Source organism: Planococcus citri, chromosome 2 (assembly GCF_950023065.1).
Source record: "Planococcus citri chromosome 2, ihPlaCitr1.1, whole genome shotgun sequence".
In the NCBI taxonomy this organism is placed as follows: domain Eukaryota; kingdom Metazoa; phylum Arthropoda; class Insecta; order Hemiptera; family Pseudococcidae; genus Planococcus; species Planococcus citri.
Genome location: NC_088678.1, coordinates 38,279,900 through 38,295,352, shown reverse-complemented (window position 1 = coordinate 38,295,352; position 15,453 = coordinate 38,279,900). Strand labels below are relative to the sequence as shown.

Genomic DNA, 15,453 nt, shown 5'->3' with positions numbered 1-15,453 from the left:
TAATTTTTGAAAAAGCGTTCATTTCGCCGCCACAGTGATATATTACATAATACACATCTGTTCATACATAAAATGCAAGTGAATGGGAAGTAGATACCCATGTAATATACCTATGTAATATACATATGTTCATATGTACGTGCATGAAATGAACTGAATGAGAAGTACATAAGTACATGGTGAATGAGAGATGTTCTGTAATGGCTGCTTATTTCATCTGACTCTGACCCAAAATATTCAAAAACATGTCTCAAATAATGGTCTTGGATCCGAATACCGTAATGATTCTGAGTTCCGCTGCAAAAATGTGATACGCGATTTTCATACAGGTCAACTTTAAAAGCTCCTCAAACACGTTCGCAAAGTTGTAGACTCACCAAAATTTGGGCACAGAGTCAGGGGGAAGTGCTATTCAAGTTATTAAAATTTTTTTGAAATATACCTATGCATTTTTTAGAATGTTTTATGGCTTTGGTCTCAGTTGTTTTTGAATGCTCCTCCTACGTACTTATAATTTTATCAAACATAATTTCATTTTTCATCATTACGTAATATTTCACCGTGGCGGCGAAACGAACGCTTTTTTTAAACATGACCTTTTTCCTGTTTTTTCGGCGGCGGCGAAACGATCTGCGGCGAAACGTCCGCGGCGAATCGTCCGCGGCGAAACGTCCGCGGCGAAACAAACGGTTCCCAAAAAAAAAGGGTGATATTCTTCTCTGGTTTTTTGACAACAATGAAACGCTTTCTTTTTTTTTCTTTTTTTGCTGAATTCAACAAATTCAACTGTATAGTGCTTCTGTATTTATACCTACGTTGGAAAATGGCGTCGTGTCAATCGTTTCGCAAATATACGTATTTACCAAAGTTTTCAAACATCCCAAATAGAAGTTCTATTGTGGACAGTGTGAATAGCATAGTTTTGTATTTTTTTCTCGTATTTCCTTTTTCCGGTGTTTGTACGTGTTTCAAAAGTGTGATCGTGTATTTAAATTACAACGGATATAGTATACGATGTGTTTGGCGAATCTTTGTTGGCTGACGAGTGAGCCTTTGTAGATTCAAACAGCTGGGACGTTCAAGTTGCATACTCGTCAAGTTTAAGGCGATGATTATTTATTATTCTTCGATAGTTTTATCGAGTATATTGTTTTCTTTTTTGTTTAAGAAATTATTCTTGTACATATATCAAAGCTTTTTTTTTTCTTGGTTGGATAATCTTTGAAACGTGATGATTTTTTCACCAAATTTTACGCTTGTTGGGTATCAAAGTCTTTTATTCAATCATATTTACGGATTTGAGACGTCGAATAATGTGTTTCTTTGTTTATTTATTCAAATTCAATTTCCTCAGGACAGGACTTTTTACTATGCTCGATTCTTTCACTCTGTCATGTCACGTCCTCGTCGTTCTTGTCCTTGTCTGTTCTCGTCATCGTCGTTCTTATTCCTACGCAACGATCTGCCACAAACGAAATACGTCAAAACGATTTAAAAATTTATGTTTTCCAAAAAATTCAAAATCTCAAATTATTATGATGTGATTTTTGACAAAATTTCATCAGCGTAGCTGTGAGAAGTGAAGAGGAAAATTCTTAGTTCACATTTTGAAATTTTTGTTCTCTTGAATTTCAAGGACAAATTGGGGTTTGATTGATAGACCACGTAATGGCCGCTGTACCCAGGAAAATTTAAAAAAAAAAGGCAAATTGGGAAAAATACATATGAATTCTGAAAAGTATTATTTTGCAGATAACATACCGGAAAATTCTGACTTTCACGATCCGTAACTTTTTAACACGTCCAGTTCTCGTTGACTGAAGGGCCAAGGAGATTTTAAAAAGTGTATGATTTCTTGCACCAAATTATAAGTATGAGATGTAATTGCTATTTACCCCAGTTTAAGGACTCACAGCTCCTTCATTCTTTGACTGAAAGGTCTCAAATTTTTTATGGAACATTTTCAACACAAAGGAAACTTGGTACCTCCATGGCTTTGATAAAAATGCAATTCGATTACTTATTGATGTATAAGTTCAATATTGTAGGTACTAAATGATCCTCTTGATTTTTTCATGTCTTGCAATGCTCAGTTTTTTCCAACTTACTTGAAAAAATTGTTTAAGTTTGGTCTGTTTGAAAAATTTCCAACTTGAATCCAAAATTTCAGCTTTTTTTGGCTTAGCTTCCTTAGAAAGATGAACATTGAAAACATTAAGTAATAATTTAATTGATAAAAACTCTAGTTTTTCAATTTACACCTAATGCAAAATTCATCGACTTTTTTCAGATCCAAATGAAATAATTCAAAAATTTTCTTCAATTTCCCAAACTAAAAATTAGTTTTGCTCAACTTTTTTTTCAGTATAGAAGTTCATTATCCACATTTGAAGTTTTTCACCGAAATCTGAATTTGTAACTGTGTAAATGTCGCGATGAATCTGGATACCTCTGATTATGATCTTTGACCTTGAAAAATAAAAATGCGATGAAATGTTAAGAAAGAGTTGAAAATCTAACTTTTTGAAGGAACCATCGATTCAGAGTTCGATTATTTTTCAAAAAAAGTTTAGCGTCAAGTTATTGGTTTTTTCATTTCGTCACTTCAAAATGAGTCAAATCGACTGAAGAGTTAGTTCATTTTGTGAAAGAGTTTTTCCAACCCTGGCATAGATATCCATCATGTAGGTAGGTAGTTTATTCCATTTTAAATCACTGAGTATTTCATTTTTTTTTTAATTTTTTGATCTTTTGAATTTATTTTTTTAATATTAGGTACTTACCCACATTTGGGGTTCAATTTCTTGAGATTTAAACCGAATAATGCGAGTAAGCTTCAGGTATCAGATTAATTTATGGTTTATTCTGTTTTCTGATTCATTAGCATATCAGCTTGGAATTTTGTTTGAAACTATGAGCACTTTTACTTGACAAAATATTGAAGTACATTATTGAACTTCCAAATTGTGAAATTAATTTTCAGAGCATTACCACTCTGACTCTCTCTCTCTTTCTTTATTCTTTGAAAGGATTGGGGATTAGATGAAAATGTAGTGCTTAGTTGTTGAGTGATTAGATTTGATGAAAAAAATGACAAAAATTGAATTGAACGTCTCGAAGTCACGAAAATCGTATACTTACTTTTATCAATTTTTGGCCAAAATTTATTTTCCTCTCTGTGATTCTATAGTTGCTTTCTTGGAATAAGATATGAGCTTTGACTTTTGTCGCGAAGTCTAAGCTGTTTTTCGATGTCATCATGGTCCCTTTATATATTCATGAATTACACATTCCACTTCTTTTTCAACCCTTTTTTACTCAATATTTTCAATAAAGAGTTTTTGAGATAAGTATGACTTTTTCAGGCAAAGGTCAAAATACTTAAAGATCAAAGTTTTCTTACATGAAAGTACTTACCGTACAAAATTTGACAAATTTGTTAAACGAGATCTTTTTTTTCAAACGTCAGCTCACAATTTCGTATAAAATGAATTTTTTTCCTATACCTATTCCTTGTCTTTGACCCAACGAAATACTCATAGGTATAAGGAAAGTAAGCCTTCTTCTCCTCGGTGTTGAATTTTCTTTGAAATTCACGTTGAATGTAACATCGTATTTTATTACACCCTCTGCCACACCCACATCTCTGCTGCTAGCTTCGAGTTCATTTTCAATCGTATTCGTGTTTTAGCTTTGATTTAGTAATTTTTGCCAACGATTTAAACCTTTCCATTGCACAGTTTCGTCGAAGAAGGCCGAAAATTATCTGCGTTACGAGGGACAAAAACGTCAACCTTTACCCGGGGATAATTTTTTTCACCCTTTTATACGCGATAAGATACGAAGAATATTTTAAAATAAAAAATTATTCTGCTTTAGAAAAAAGACGACATAATTTATCGTTGGCGTATCGCCGATTCGCGTTAAAATCCCCTGAAAGTTAGTTTAAACGCAACTTATAAGACACGTTGGCATTATTTATGGTCTAATTTCTTTGAAAATGTGATACAATTGATGTTGCCTTCAAGAATTGCTTCTATGCAACTTATATGCCAGACCAGGTTTGTATTAGTTCATTGTAGCGTAACGAGAAGAGCAGAGAAAAGAGAGAAGGTTTGATTTAGATGAGGAGAATGCCAACCTGGCTGGGTAAATTTTTGAGAAATAATATTTTTCCTACCGAAAAGATCATTTTACTTTATAAATTGGCAAAATTTTATATAAAATACGACTTGGCTCCGGTTCTGGAGTGTAATGTTGCAAAAACGTCATAAATAAGCCCACATCTCGTATACGTAGGTACTTTTTTGTCTTTTGCTAAAACAAATAAGGTCTGTGTACCGAGTTGAACTTTTAAGATAGACTCGACTCGTTTTCTTTTTTTTCCTCCCCCACCATGCCTTCGAAAAAGAAGGACGAAAGGCAAAAAAAACACATCGAGTTGTGGAATCGTTTTTCATTGAACAAAGCCGAGTAACATAAATCCTCTTAAGTAAATTACTTCGAATAAAACTAAAAGAATATCATCGAAACGCATTCCTAGACGAAAAGTTTCCATTTACTTAGATCCGAGTTGTACTTGAAAGTTCATCATAAGATTGCGAAAAAAATTATTACGGTTTCGTAAAATATCATTGTGTATCGTCGTAGAAGTAATTCAAATACATCGTCGAGCTACTTATTTTCAAATATTCGATGAGAAAAAGGTATTTCGAAAAAATGTATCGTCCAACGACTACATATAAGGTGGAATACGTACGCGATGACAAGTAAACTATTCTAGGAATTACCTACGGATACCCTTGTCAAGTATTTTTTTTCCTCGAGCCGACCTTTCTTTTACGATTGTGAAAAAAAGAAGGAAACTTTTTACCTTTAAACACTTGAAATTTCATCTTTGAAAGTTTGAATTTATATGTTGGGTGAAACCCGACGACGATGAAATAAATTCCGCAATCGTAACAAGGCGTAGGAAAAAAGGGCGACGAGTTTTTTTTTTCTTACACGAAGGGTAGGTAAGGTAACCCTGGGTGCCCATTTTATTATACATTGAGAAACGTAATGCGAAGAATTAAACCATCGACACGGCGTGGAAATAGGGGAGGAAAAAATGAGAGTGTACCTCTCATCTCGTGCATAAAAATTGGCGAATAGCTTTTTTCATTGATCATTTAACGCATTAAGGCGAAATTTTTAATTACAATTTTTAATATTATTGTTAAAACGAAGAGAAATAAGAGCGACTTTCGGAATTTTTTTCTATAACAGATAGTGTTTTATGATTATAAAAAGAATCACGTTTCCGGAATATAGAAAGCAGGAAGTTAACTGCTCTCCCAATAGTATAATAAATTCAGTAAAATGTACCCAAAGGATTAAATGCGTATTCGTGAAACTTTTACCGTATTTTTTTCCCTCCTTAGTGTACCTCTACCCGCGCCCTTTCTCAAAACAAAGGCGTTAAACGTGATTCGACAAATTCTGCCAGTAAAAAACGGATTTAATTTTTACAAATAGAATGATTAATGGATGTCAAAAAGAAGAAATATTTTTAAAATATTAAACCACCAAATATTATCTTTGTCGGTTATAAATTTTAAGCCTAGTGAAAGGTGAGAGAAAATTTTATATATAGCTGAGGTATGTTTTTTTTTCAATGACTCTTGCACGTGCTTTTTTACCACACCGAAGGTATTATTTTTTAGAGTAGACGCAGGGCATTTTTCTGTACGTTTCGTACTTTGAATTGTGGTGACTTCAGCAGAATTCTTCTTGCTTGGTGAATTAGATGACTGAATTCAAAAAATTTTTCTTAGAAATGCTTACATATATTCGTTGGTTTTCGATCATTGGGCAAAAAAATTAAATAAATAATAAAAGAGAAAAGAGGGAGAAAGAGCGATAAATCGAAACGTGAAGGTGTTTTTTTTTGGTACTTTTATACCTTTTTGTGCACCATCTGTTGAGATTTTTTCACGAAGCTCAACGTATGTACTTTAAAATGCCTTATCAATGTTCTCAACCTGTTTTCTACGTAATTGATGGATTACTTCTATTGAAAAAGAAATGCCAAAAAAACATTGCAGTAGATCAAAAAATTATTTTTTTAAATTGGAAAATAACTCAGTTGTATCATTCAAATCATCGATTGATTGAAATATGCAGAGAGGAGACTCCCAAAAGGTTGTGAGGTGATATCAAAAAAAGTGAGGAAATTTTGTGGCACCTGACTCGACCTCCTTCCTTCTAATTTTCTTATCAAAATTGATCGAATTATATACTTAATGAGGAAGTATGTACAGTACTTATTGGAGAAAAAAAACTTTTTTGTGAGTTCTCATTTCTTTATGGGTTTTATACCTAGGTATTTCTCTTGAATCAACAGCAGCTTATTCATACTTATTTTCAAAAATTTAAATTTTTCTAGAACTTCGCAATTTGAGATATTTTCTGTAAATTCCGATAATACAGGAGGGGGATAAATCATCTATATTTAGAGATGTTTTGTAAAAAATAACTTGTAGCAGGGGTCAAAATCTTTTACACAAAAATCAATTTTTTTCAACTCAACACCTTTTTTCTCATTTTTCTTCTGGAAAGGAAAAAAACTTACATTTCTTTCAAAAAATGATAATGATGGGTAATAATACATACTTAATGTAATTATTCATCTATTTTTCTTGATTCCTATTATTCAGATTGAAACGCAATTTTGATGTTTTCTAGGGGAGGGGTTAATTTGCTTCTTACCTCTCCTCCATACTTTACTGTCAAAGTCAACGAAATCAGCCAAAATAGGATCTTCGACCTGAAGAAGCATTTTTGAAAATGTTCAAGATGGTCACAAATTGAAAATTTCAAATTCCTAAAACAAGGATTCTGATCAACTCAGAGCTTTGAGGTTTTTTTTTTGAAGGGAGGAGTTGCTCCACATTTTAAAGGCTGATAAAGTAGGTGCGGAGCCAAAAACAATGTTGCCACTTTTGATGATACAAAAAAACTGAGTTGAAAACTTATAATAATTGAAATAAAAGACGTATATTCTCGCGCAAATCTCAAAAATTTTCTCACAAACGGTTATTTTTTGATTTTTTAATTTTGAAAAAAGTTGGTCAGAAAACCACTCTTGAGGTGTCACTCCCAAAATCGGCTCAAATGTAGATAAACTCATTAAACAGGTGGAGTGTAATACACAAATCGATGTTTAGCTGCCCAAAACTGCATATTCACGCCTCCTGGAGCAAATTCAAAATTCAAAATTCTGGAGAAATTGAAAAATCGCGCTGGAGGCTCCAGAATGGCGGGAAATTGTGAAATTTGGATTTGGCAGGTTAGTTTTGGACAAAATACAGCGATTCACGTGAATTTTAAAAATTTCCACACAAACGGGAAACTTTTAATTTTTTGGATTTTTTAATTTTGAAAAAAGTTGATCAAAAAGCCACTTTTGAGGTGTCACTCTCGAAATCGGCTTAAATGTGGATAAAATCGTTAAACAGGTCGAGTGTATGTATATACAACTCGATTTTTAGCTGCCCAACTTCATATTCACGCCTTCTGGAGCAAATTCAAAATTCTGGAGAAATTTAAAAAATCGGGTTGGAGGCTCCAGAATGGCTGGAAATGGTAAAATTTGGATTTGGATAGTTAATATTAGTTTTGGGACTTATTTTGTCCATTTTCATTGATCAAGTACGTACTTTTTTAAAAAAAGCATAAATCGCCAAAAACAGTCAATTTTGAAAATTCGCCAAAAATCGAAAAATGAACTTGAGCAGCTTAAAATTTGGTTTTGGGGGTTTTAGACTATGCTCTTTCCAAAAATTGTGGTCCCGTTCAAATCGGAGTGTGACACCTCAAGAGGTTGCCTTGTGAGATTGAGTTTTTACAATGTTTACGCACAAAATAGGAAAATTTTGTCAACTTTTTTTTTCTGAGGACCAATACATATATATTAGTAAAATTGATCAAAAACTAGCACTGAAATAAAAATATCTACCGAAGTATTCATGAAATTCACAGAAATAAATGAGTGCATTTCGATTTAGTGAATTTATTCAATTTTCTAGTAATTTCGATCACTGATTTTCCGGAAGTAAAATTTTTCTCACTGATTCTTTCCAGTGCTATTTTATTAGACTCCATGATTCCAAATGCGAGAAACTAGAACTATACAATTTTCAAAATCTTTACCGAGAAACAGCTAGACTAATGAAGGTCATAAGACTATACATAAAATAGGGGTTGCTCGTTTCGCTCGTTAATTAGTAATATGGGTTCGTAAAGGCGAACGAGTTATGTGAATACTCTGCCAACCTCCGACAACCTTAACATTGCTCAATTTTTTACCTTTTATTAATGTTGTTTCCTTTCAGCCGACAAAAATTTACATCCGAGTTTACTTCCAGGTAATTTAAAATGTAGGTTTTGTTTTATTCGTCGAGTGTGTTGTGTACTACCTACCTAATTCCGCAGTCTACATGTCGATGTGTGAATGGGGTTAGTTTAAATAATGACGCGAAAACAGCTCGCACGAGACTCATTAAAACCAAACTACTGTTTGATCAGTGTACTTTTACTCTAAATGAGCTTTTCAGCTGGCTTTTTGGTGGCTAGTTTCCGCGTTTTTTTGCTGATTTATTTTCGAGTTCGGGCTCTGGGAAATGACCGTAGGTATCTCTATCATGGAATAATTAGGTATCTACTGGATGAGCAGAGTGATTTGAAAATTACCTACTTCAGGGCATATTGTGAATATACCAATAATGTGATTTACTGATATTGGGTAGGCTATTTTTCCAAAATAGGTCAATGTTCTTGAAATTATTAGGATTAATTTCAAACCATTGTAAAGCTTCTAATCTAGATTATGATTCTTCTCTATGATTTATAAAATTCAAAAATTTTCATCAAAAGAGTAGAAAAAGTCGAAAGGGGTTTGAAAATATCTAAGCTTCATCTCCGAACATTTCATGGTCCATTTCTTTCCCAACCCCAGCTTTTCAAGGCACACTCTCGTTGAATCGTTGATACAAAAAGAGCTAAAAACCCTAATAACTAACCCAAGGCGATGAAAATTCAAAACCTAACACCTGCTCGAGAAAATGGCGAAAAAAGCCTGCTAAAGACCATAGCACGAAAACCTCGTGAAAATTTACCTTAGTAAAAACGAGTTCATTAAACGAGGAAAAAAAAAGTTAACTCGAAAATCATCAAGTTACAAGGAGTAAATTTTTAAACGTAAAATAACGTCACCAAAATGAAATACAACATTGGTACATTAACTAGGAAGACGGGATAAATTAAGCAACGACTGGCTGGAGGAGTTGTGAAAAAAAAGACCTGTAGCGAAGAAATAAAAAATTAAGTAGCGCAGCTTTCTCGTCTAAAATTGGATTGCTCTGCGCGAAAGCTGAAAAGTAAGAGAAAAATGTATGAGGAAAATGTTGAGCGGCGAAAACATTTCTCATTATGTTTCATTTGAAGCAATAAGACGAGCTGAATAGTTAAATTTAGAAATATGTTTCGGGTTTGTTTCTTCTTTTTTTTTCGCTGCTCGGTTTCTCGTTGTTTCTTTGATGAAGTGAGCTTTGTCATTAGTGTTGATTTCTTTTCGTTTGATTTGTAGTATACAGGGGCGTTTAATTAAAGCGTCGAAATACGGGTAGTCTATATACCGAGAGCTTGTTTGATATAAGAGATGTGATCATTTTAACGTACATCCAATTTACAAATAATAAGATTATCGTCGTAAAGTCCCAAGTATCTCTACTCGATCGCTGACCTGGAAAATGCAACCGTATATTTTCAAGTACCACAGGCGCAATGTACCTACCTCTTACCTAAAGCTACGTACTCATAGACGAACCTCTTGTTAAAATTGATAATCCAAGTAGGTACTATACTCGCTACCTAACTCATTACAAACCAAATTGATTTATCAGTGAGTTCGCTTCATCTTCGTCGTCGTCTCTATGTTCAAAAGCTGCATCCGCACTAAAAAAAAAATAAAAAACAAAAAAACTTTCCGTTAAGTAGGTAGGTAGGTAGGTGGTATCTTTGCAGGCTTGTTTTTCATTTAGTAAAACATCCACGTTGCTATTAAGGTTAATCCTCAGTTTTTCGTGTACCGTCAACTGGGGTGAAATAGGACAGTGAGGTGAAAATGGACACTTCACGTTTTTTTGGCTATATGTCGTCACGGATCACGCAATTATGAAGATAGGATCCTACTTTTTTTTTCATGTGATAGTGGAATGTCTGACGAATTTTTCTGTGTATCATAATGCATGTTTCGTAAATATACAAATCCACGAAAAAATAAAATTAAAATTGATAATTTTCGTTTTTTTAAAAATACGTGCCGATTTTTCGACTTCATTTAATATTTATGAGAGGTAAGTGTTTTAAATTATTATACACGTATAGAGCAATTATTTAGCTACGATTTCGTTTTTGAATCATCAAAAACGGTTCATAAATACGGCTTCGGCGATTTTTTTTCTGTCTGAAAACATTGTAAATATTGTCAGAAAAATGTTAGGTACCTATAGTAATTTTGTTATATTGCTGTTTCAGAATGGTTAGCGTGCATAAAATGAACAAAGGGTCAATACCTTACAAAAATCTTGACCCTTTGTTACTTTTACACACCCTAACCATTTTGAAAAAGCAAAATAAAAAAATTACTACAAGTAAAATTTTTGAAAAAATTTACGATTTTTATAAAAATCGCAGAAGCTGTATTTATGGACCAATTTTGATCATTTAAAAAAGAAATTGTAGCTAATGCATTGCTCTATACGTGTATAATAATATAAAGCTCTTACCTTTCAAAAATATTTAATGAATTCAAAAAATCTAAGAATGTCCATTTTCACCCCAAAATCGGGGTCCAAACTTGCTCACTTTGAGCGCTCCTGGAAATTTTGGTTGGTGGAGGGGAGGGTTGGGGGTGAGGTCAACTTGTAGCCAAAGGATGCCGAATTCGCCGAAAAAAAAATTTGGCTCAATATGTTCATTAGTTTTGAAGTAAATTAAAAAAAACCTCGAAAATCGTCCTATTTCACCCCAGTTGACGGTAGCTTTAGAAGGATAAATAGAACAAGAATTGTTTTACTAAACCGAGTGAAATGTGTTGTTGGGTGTATTATCGCGCCTATTCAACGTTCTTCGAATGATTAACGAGATTGGTGCAATATTTCATAAATGGAGAATTTAACTGTAGAAAATTATAGGGTCAAGATTCATAATATAGGTATCTATTTGCGTACCTACAGATAGAATTAAATAGGAGAAAAATACGAATTTTTGGGGAAATATCGTTAAAAACTTCTAAACTTTTGAATTTGGGCAGTGGGCACTCAGTCAAGTTGATTTCTTAATTTTTTAGAGAATTTTGTTTAAATTGAAAATTTATTTCAACAGGACTCAATACAAAAAAACTTCTCTGTCATTCTGTCATCGAGTTTGCTCATTTTTTTTTACCATAGCATGGAACCTCATAAAGTGTCTTCCAAAAACAGTTCAGTTGTCCAACCAGAAAATTACCTGAAGGCTCCCTAAAAGATTTAAAGTTGATCAAAATAGTCCAGAAACAGGTATATAACATGTAGGTATTTACGCATTTTTTCTAAGTGTATATTTTTCATACATGATCGAAAAAATTCTCAAAATTTTGAGCTTACTTACATTTTTGAATGGTTATAGTTACTATAATTGGAAAATCTCATTTCTAGTCAACGTTCAGAGACCAAATTCAAACATAGGTGACGAAAATACCGTTTTTGAAAGTCTATTTTTTTCAACCCCTCTGTAAAATGTCAAGAATTTTGGAATTTATTTTTGGAAGAAATGTGTGGCCAGAAATATGACGAAAGTGCTTCTTAAAAACGTGTTAGCAATAGGAGAATTCCTACTGTTTTTAGCTCTTAAATTGCACATTTGAAGATTTTTTTTCTTGGAGGCCCTCAAAAATACTATTTGTATACTTATATCAAAATTGAGCCTCTAAAAAGAATTTAATTTTAACTTGATTTTCTAGAACAATAATTGGTCATTTGATTTCTGTCATCAATTAGCTAAAATTAAAAATCAAAAGTTCAGGATTTTTCTTGGAGAAAAGATGTAGAATTCTTTCATTATCTACCAGACCCTTAGAAACTTTGGAAAAATTGATAACCAAATAAATTTTTTTCTAAAAAAAAAAACATTTTTTGACATTTTTACTCACATTTGAAGTGGACTTTTAGTATAAAGTCTGATTTCTAACAATTTAAAACCAAACATTTAATAGCTAAAACTATGCCAAACTTTCAAAAATTAATTACTTTTTGAATTTTGTCAGATTTTTTTTAAAATTTGGATCTCAAAACAGTAGTTAAACATTGAGTTAAATTGGGGGAAAACATACATCTGTTTTTTTTTTTGTGGGTCCCTAGTCCAACCATGATTTACCTAAAATTCCTCTTGGAGAAGAGACTTTTCGTACCCACATTTTTCTGGGTATTTTTATTAACTCTCAAAGAAGAGAGTGAGGGGAAAAGCGATGAATAAATTTCAAACTAAGCATCGAAAAATGTGAAAACTACTTACCTATGGGTATTAAATAATGAAAATTTGAAATTTCTGATTTCGATTCTGAAAATTGTTCGGCCTTAAAATCAAAACTGAGAAAGTGAAACCCAAAATTTTAGTAAATATTCAAATGTCTCAGCTTAGATTTTTTAAGGACACCCGTTTCTGATTTCGATAACCATAATATATTGTCTTCAAAACTAGAAACCTTTCGGGTTTTCAGATGCATGTATTCTTATTCTGATTTAATCATTTGGCCCTGAAATATAAATTAAACTCTTTAAAGAAGTCCAGAGTTTTGAAAAATAATATGAGTAAGTATGTACGTTGTCTACTTATTTAAATCTAAATTCTGATGCAAGTGCTCTTTTGCATTATTTGAAAGTCCTGACCGTGCGTTTTGGCATATTTTTTCAAGTTCCTATCTTTTGAACTGGAGGAGCTGTAGTTATAAGCAATTATATTTTTAAAAAAAAATCTTTTTAAAAGATAATAAGTTCCTAAAATTTTTCAAAACATTCCACTTTTGTCAATTTTGAAAGCTATTTTAGTGTAAATTCTCAAAACGAGCAAAAAATGTCATTTTGTGAAATTGTTCACCTTTTAAATTAAAGGAGCTATATGGGAATAATTTACAGAAATTTTGGGACACCCCTGAAAAATCATTTGCTTATACACATCCCCTTCAATTTCAGTGATAGGCTATTTTGCAAGCAAACATTTTTTTGCTTGCCTTAAACTGTTGTGTAAGAAATCTTCCTCAAAAATGGGATTTTCTGAAATTCATGCATTTTGAACAAAATTTGTAGATACATATTAAAGCGGTGCTAATATTTTTAAAATTTTTATATCTACCAAAAAATACGAAAGTATTTGAAACTTTATCGACCAAATTTTATGATTTTTATAGCTACTTATGATGATGATGATGATGACGATGACGATGATGATGAGTGGTCAATCGGTCAAATTTTCCTTGGTTCGTTCATCGGAATCTTTTTTTTAAGTTACAATCATTATGCTCATAAAAATATCTGGGTACCTAGACCTATACCAAATCAGATAATCTGCAATCATGAAAAATCCAAATAAGTAAGTACAATAATGAATAAATGAAATCAATAGAAAAATTATTTTCGGCTGAAAGCAGTTGAAAAAAAAAACTTGTAACCCTACTGTTAAAATAAGTAATTTTGTTATTTTGTCTTGAATTTTTATGACACAATCTGGTGTTTCACAGTCGACTAATTCCTAAGAAAAAAACATCCACTTTTACATCGTACACCTGACATCTCTAATCTCATTCATATTTTCTTTCACAGAATTCTACCTTGAACCCCCCCCCCCCCATTTCATTTGGTAGGTACCAACACCCACTACGACCTATAGGTGGGTACATATTTTACCAAAGTAATCTATTTTTCTCGAAACTGAAAAATTTCGAAATTTCTGCACCTTTGTCAGACCTTTACTCATTCTCAATCTATTCCTTTTGAAAATTACTTTCGATCCACATCCTGTCAATTTCGTTGTCAAATTTTCCATCATCGAACGCCTTAAGCAGGGTTGAAAACAAATTGAATGCTAGCGAATTATCAAACACCTCGTCGATGTACGAGTATAAGAAAGCCGAAAGGATATGCGTGCGAGGTTTCCATCCCTAGACAACCAATTATATTCGCGTAGAAAGCACCACATCCACATTCGAATTGTGCCGAACAGACCCTTATTATTCGTAAAACGCTCCTCAAACCTACAAACGCGCGGTGTTTAAAGATGAAAAACAAATCACGTGCACGAACGCCTACCTATACTACTGACACAGAAGTACATTTTGCAAAAGCCATTTGCACAGTTGAAAACTCAGTGTGTTTTTTAATACTGTTCTTTGTGCCTTGTTACACAGAGATTTATTCGTTAAAATGGCACATGGTGTAAGCTTTCATTTGCCATGTTACTTTAAAATACTGCCGGAAAGGTACGTAGAAAAAAAATATTAAATAGGACTACCTACGCGAGAAGAGCTTGCGATACGAGAAAAAAACAGAAAATTTTCTATCGCAGAACGAGAGATGAAATTTCAAGAGCAGCGAAATCAGGTTTAAAAATACCCATCCTATCGTGAATTTCTGTAACAATATTCAACCATTATCGAAATACTTACCAATCAATTATTTACAAAGAAAGCTGAAACGAGAGCGGATATTTAATATTTAACAAATCTGCCTCATTAAAGATATGATAAAACAAAACGATGACGCTATGCTTTCGACACGACGACGAATCAAATGTAGCGTTAGGTTTGCCTTTGAACGAAACCATTATACGCGAGAGAAATGAAATTCAAAAACATTATTCGCATTCCAACACTAAAATGCTTGCTCTTTTTTTTAATGCCACGCTATCGTTAAATACTACGACGAGTATTAAATAGTCGACGACGGCGGCGGCGGCGGCGGCGGCGTTTCGTAAAAGGGTTTATTTTTTAAGGAGAGCACTGGGTAATTGGGACAAATGATTAAATTTAGCACAGCAGTGTTGAAAAATTCCTAGTGTGCGAATATTTTTACGATATACCTTGGTAAATTATATCTTCTCATACCAAGTAGAGATATACGAATACCGAAGTAGAACGTAAGCGCGCAGCGGTGTCCTCGAGAGACGCAGCTTCGCAAATTTTCACGTAATTTAGAAAACTAGTTTTGGCTTTAAAATTAACAATTTCTCAAAGTGACGTTTACGTGGCGGTCGTGTTCATCTCAAAGGTCCAAACCAATACGCGTCACATCTTAAGCGGATTCAATTTCATAGAAAAGCTCGTACTCGTCTTGCCTTCTCGATATTGTTCAGCCAATATAAGCGAGCGTTCAGCGTTGC

At 33.1% G+C, this 15,453-nt stretch overlaps 1 protein-coding gene across 3 annotated transcripts in view; it reads left to right on the top strand.

Annotated features, from left to right (window-relative positions):
* Nucleotides 1-15,453, top strand: part of LOC135835689 (Kv channel-interacting protein 4-like) — a 123,690-nt gene that overhangs the window by 29,793 nt on the left and 78,444 nt on the right. The gene's annotated exons all lie outside the window — the stretch shown is intronic.